Below are 6,019 nucleotides of genomic sequence, written 5' to 3' on the forward strand. Positions count from 1 at the left end.
CAGGAAACAGACGCGAAAAGTTAGCCAGGACCTTAGGTGAGGGGTATATGGCCGGTGCGCCAAGTAGATAACACAAGCACGTGGAAGAAAAGGCAAAGATAACTGTGAGTACCGGCAAGCCAACCTTGAAGAATCTGCCAAAAGTAATGAAAGTTAATAAGCCAGGCGCAAAGACCTAACAATAATTAGAGGAAGATAGGACAAGCGAGAGCTGGTCTATTCATGTAAGTTAGAGACCAACAAACACCTCGTATGTGGGTCAATGAAATGAAGATAGGAAATATCTGATGATCCAAAACAAAGAGCCACCAAGGGGAAGCTCAATAAAGTCTTACTTGAGGAACAAATCTCATTAGAGGATGGATAAGTGCCCTCCCAAGATAAGGATTCTATCTAGCGGACAAAATGTCTGTCAAAATCATTCTTCTTAGAAGGAAGTCTATTGCGAATGTACTACCACAAGGATAGTTCTGTAGGAAGGAAATGAGTAAGTAATAGGGGCAACTTGCAGAGTCATTGAAACAATAATCTTTAGGATTCTCTAAAAGGGCGAGGCCTGCTGAAGGTCAGCACAATAAGAAAATGTCAACAAGTCCTCCGGAACTATGGTATGGAAAGAGGAAGTCCACCAAGGACTATTTCGACCATGAAAGTTAGCCAAGGAAGGTATGACTTAAGGGCCCTTGGGTGGGAAGAAACGAGAACGCTACCTCCAAGGTATAAGATGGTAGACATGTTAGAGTATGCAAAAAGATTAATCATGAAATGGTTGTAATAACATACTTGATTTATCATGTTTACTAATATAAGGCGTTACCATTATTATTTCAGTTTCTTTTTTGTGTATATAAATAAACTATTTTATAATAATGTCCTGAGAATAATATGATCATTCTTAAAAGATCCTTAGTCAAGTATGATTGTTGGATAGGACAACGATAATGCATTAAGACTAACATGTAGTTGATCGATGAAAAAGAGTTGTCATTGATATGGAGTGTCAGAATCGATGCATGAATATGTGTGTTAGAGAACAACATATTGGACTAACCCGTTATGAGTATGTTTCTTGGATTTTTATGTAATTGTTACGACATTACTCATAGTGATTAATATGTATATGATCCTCAGACTTGAGATCATCATAATCCCAACATCATGAGTTGTATATTTTGATACAGTCAAACATACACCGTAACTGGTTGTTCTATAAAGGCTAATGTTGGATATACCACAATCTCTGTAGAGGGATATGGTTGATCGATATAGGATAAGTCCCTCCTACATAATGGGAGTAATATCTTAGGCCACTTGATTGAGTGAGACTAGAAATGCATGGCCATGCTCAAATAAGCTGATATGAGATGTCATACTTATTTGTATATCATAGTCTACTTAAGATATCAAGGAGCATGAAATGGACTATACAAGTGTGACTATTCCATGACTTGTGTTCAATCCAGAGATAAAGGACTTAAGGATTAGTGAATGAAAAGATTAATCATAAAAAGGTTATGTCGAATCATGATTTCTTGTGACTTAGGTAGCAATGATGCATTGCTAGGTGCCACTCATTGTTTGTAACATTGGAATCGTTTTAACATTACTGCTAACGTTACAAGAACCTACAGGGTCACACCCTATAGTTGAAATGAACGGAATAAAACATAATTGGTATTTTGTTTGGTTGTCGCATGAATTAAATTAATTATAGAATTAATTTAATTGGGAAATCAAATATCGAACACATTATATGTACAAGGTTGTTGTACACATAATGAAAATCTGATTTTGGTTCGTATATAAATAAATATAGCTTACCGAAATCTTTATTATAATTAATGTAATTATAATTTTTTGTTTTTTAAACAATATTATATTTATTTAATTTTGAGAAACCCTAAAAAATAATAAGATATAAAATCTCATTTTTCTTTGCTTGGTGAGTCTAGCAAAGTCTTCTCCAAAACTGTTCGGGGATTCCTTCCGTTCATAGTCAACTGGATAGATTATGTAGAGGTTGGAGTCATCAAAGATTGCGGCTTGGTTCAATAGTAGATCAGATTACTCATTGTCGTGGCGTCGCTGTCTACTCAGAATCACCATTCGATAATTTTGAAACCCTTTTTCACGCTGATTCGTTCCTCACACATGGATCCATGGTTACGATCGCCGGGTGTTTTATTTTTCCATTGCGCCGTAGGGTGCCGATGTTCCAACAGTGGTATCAGAGCTAGGTTGTGTGATACAGACTCGAGTTCAAATAATTGGGTGATGCAATTGTATGAGATGCATGCTTTAATTTTATTAAATTTCCGATTGTTTAAATCGTTTAAAAGTAACCTGATAACCGTTCCTTTTGATAATGGATTAAATGTTAATCATGGTGTTATGGCCTATTCAGTTTTATGTTATTACTGTTAAGTGTTAATAGATCTATAATGGTGCGACAGTGGTGTTGACAGTTTCCGGTAAGAGTTAACTGGTTAGTGGAACAAGGGTTGTTCCGGCATGAAACCTCAAGGATTAAAATCCTAAAAACACGATTCTGTTGTTAAAAGTTATCAAATCATGAGGTTTCATTTGAATGGGGCATGCGGTTCGTACTGCGGGGCTCCGCCCCCGCACCCCCTGCTCCTATCGTGGCCCGCTCCCTCCGCCGCCTTAGCCCCCATCTTCTTAAAGTATGTTTTATAATAAATAAAACTTGGTGGGTCATAAAAGTTGAAAGGATATGTTATAATTCACCTTAACAAAGTGTTTAATTATGTATGTTATTTTTTACATGCACGGTATTTGAAATGAATAGTTATAGCCCGACGGCCCATTTGCTAAAAGGTTGTAATTTTATAAATACGGCCTGTGTGTCGTGCCTAACTACTATTCTCTTTTATTTCTCTTCTCGTCTTACTCTCTAGTATGTAAAACGAGTTCCTGCATATTGTAATTTGCAAGAGTTGATGTGGGCTAGTCGAGAAGGAAGATGGGCCAACCAGTGTGAACCGATAGCTTGAGAAACGACTTACACATTTAGGTTTCCTTTTGGTTCTCCCATTGGCTTGGGTTGCACCACCTTAGTTTATGGGCTATAACTATTGCATTTATTTATAGCTTTATTCATGTATGAGATGCTATGGATGTCTAAAGCATGCCAAATTTTAAATATGTTAAAATTTGATAATAATAAACCACATTAATTGATAAGATCAATTAAATGGCTAAATAGACTAAAATAAACCATAATTGGTGAGATGGAACGATCTTAATAAAATCCCTCTATTAAAATATTAAGTCAACATAGCCTTCCAATTTTTCCCTCGTTAAGGCCTCGATCAATACTGTGTAGGTTCTGCTAAAGCGAAGTACTAGTATTTATCTTGGTTAAACACAAAGAATAAACAAGTGATATTCACTAGTTAAAATTGATTAATGACTTAACTAGGTTATTCTAATAGGATTAGAAACCTAGAGGCAAGTAATTTGGATAAATCATAAGATGATTAGAGCAAGAGTCGTTCACCAAACTTTAGGAGTTACATATGATGTAATTAGCAAGTGTTGCTTACCTAGATAACCATAATCTTGAGAGTAAAGCCAAAGCTGACTTAAGAGGAGGTGAAATATGGATCCTTAACCCACGTGAAATACTTTTCGAGAAAGTCTTTCCGAAACTAATATATGAGGGTATTAATTTTGTAACAAAATAGTGGGAACATGATTTAATAAAGTCTTTTTAATGATTGATATAAATTTAATAAATTTTCACACGCATATTTCATTGTTGTAGATATATTATAACTGCAAACACTAATACACTCTCATTGCGATCGGTCCTTGAGAAGGACAAAATGAATGGTTTAAATTTTCTTGACTGGTTCCGTAACTTGAGGATTGTCCTCGAACAAGAACGAAAATTATATGTCATTGGACAACTGGTTCCTAACGAACCACCCGCTAATGCCTCGAGGGCTGATAGAGATGCTTACAAGAAGCATCTTGATGACATGGTAGACATTGGATGTCTTATGCTTGCCACTATGAATCCTGAGCTTCAAAAGCAACATGAGGACATGGTTGCTTATGAAATGATTGAGCACCTGAAAGAACTTTATCAGGGGCAAGCACGGCAAGAGAGGTTCGATATCTCTAAGGCCCTATTCCAATGTAAGTTGGCTGAAGGAAGCCCAGTAGGACCTCATGTCCTTAAGATGATTGGCTATATTAAAAGCCTATCTAAGCTTGGGTTTCTATTGAGCCAAGAGTTGGCCACTGATGTTATTCTGCAATCATTGCCGGATAGCTACAGCCAGTTTTTCCTCAATTTCAATATGAATGAAATTGATAAGACTCTGCCACAGTTGCTCAGTATGTTACGAACTGTTGAAGGCAACATGAAAAATGTTAGACCCAAGCCTATACTGATGGTCTGTAATAACAAAGGCAAGGGAAAGGTCAAAGTTCAGACAAAGCCCAAGGGCAAAGGTAGGCCCAAGCATGGAAAAGTAAAGGTTGTATTGAAACCTAAAGGTGGGGTGGCTAAGGAAGGAAACAATTTTAATTGTGGTGTAACTGGACATTGGAAGCAGAACTGCCCTATCTATCTTGAGGAAGTCAAGAAGGCCAAAATAAGCGGAACGTCTGCTTCAGGTATTTATGTTATTGATATTAATTTATCAAATACTACTTCATGGGCATTAGATACTGGTTATAGTTCTCACATTTGTACTTCTGTATAGGGACTGCAAAGGAGTAGGACTTTGGCTAGAGGAGATGTGGACCTACGAGTTGGAAATGCAGCAAAAGTTGCCGCATTAACTGTGGGAACATATAATTTATCTTTGCCTAGTGGACTTGGTTTATGTTTAGAGGATTGTTATTATGTGCCCAGTTTGACTAAAAACATTATTTCTATTTCTTATTTAGACAAAATTGGTTTTGAGATAATTATTAAGAATAATTATTGTTCCTTTTATCTCAATAATGTTTTCTATGGTTCAGCACAATTGACTAATGACCTCTATATTTTAGATCAAATGAATCTCATTTACAACATAAATACTAAAAGATCAAAAATAATAAATACTAAGAGATCAAAAATAAATGACTCAAATCAAAATTATCTATGGCATTGTCATTTGGGCCACATAAGTGAGGAACGCATATCCAAGCTCCATAAATATGGTCTCTTGGATTCATTTATTTTTGAACAATTTGAAGTATGTGAATCTTGCTTATTGGGAAAAATAAATAAATCTCCTTTTACTGGTAAAAGTGAACGAGCTAGTGATTTATTGGGCCTAATACATTCTGATGTATGTGGGCCAATAAATACACAGGCTAAAGGAGGATTTCACTACTTCATTACTTTCACTGATGATTTCAGTAGATATTGGTATGTCTATCTCATGCGCCATAAGTCTGAATCCCTTGAAAAGTTCAAGGAATTAAAAAATGAAGTACAAAATCAACTAGGCAAAACTATCAAGACACTTTGATCTGATCGAGGTAAGGAGTATTTAAGCTTAGAGTTTGATGATCTTTTGAAGCAATGTGGGATTGTCTCACAACTTACTCCTCCTGGTACTCCTCAATGGAATGGAGTTTCTGGGAGAAGAAAACAAACTTTGTTAGACATGGTTCGATCCATGATGAGTCATGCTGATCTGCCGAATTCCTTTTGGGGACATGCACTTGAGACAGTTGTTTTCACACTAAATCGTGTTCCATCTAAATCGGTTCAAAAGACGCCATATGAGATGTGGACTGGGAAACATCCTAGTATGTCTTTTATGAAAATTTGGGGTTGCGAAGCTTATGTTAAACGCCAGACGTCTACTAAGCTTGAACCCAAATCTGAAAAGTGTGTTTTTGTGGGGTATCCAAAAGAATCCAATGGATATTATTTCTTTAATCCCACTGAGAAAAAAATACTTGTTGCTCGGACCGGTGTCTTCTTAGAGAGAGAATTTGTTTCTAGAAAAGGACGTGGGAAAAAGATTGAACTTGAAGAACTTAGAGA

Source organism: Gossypium raimondii, chromosome 12, assembly GCF_025698545.1.
Source record: "Gossypium raimondii isolate GPD5lz chromosome 12, ASM2569854v1, whole genome shotgun sequence".
NCBI lineage: Eukaryota > Viridiplantae > Streptophyta > Magnoliopsida > Malvales > Malvaceae > Gossypium > Gossypium raimondii.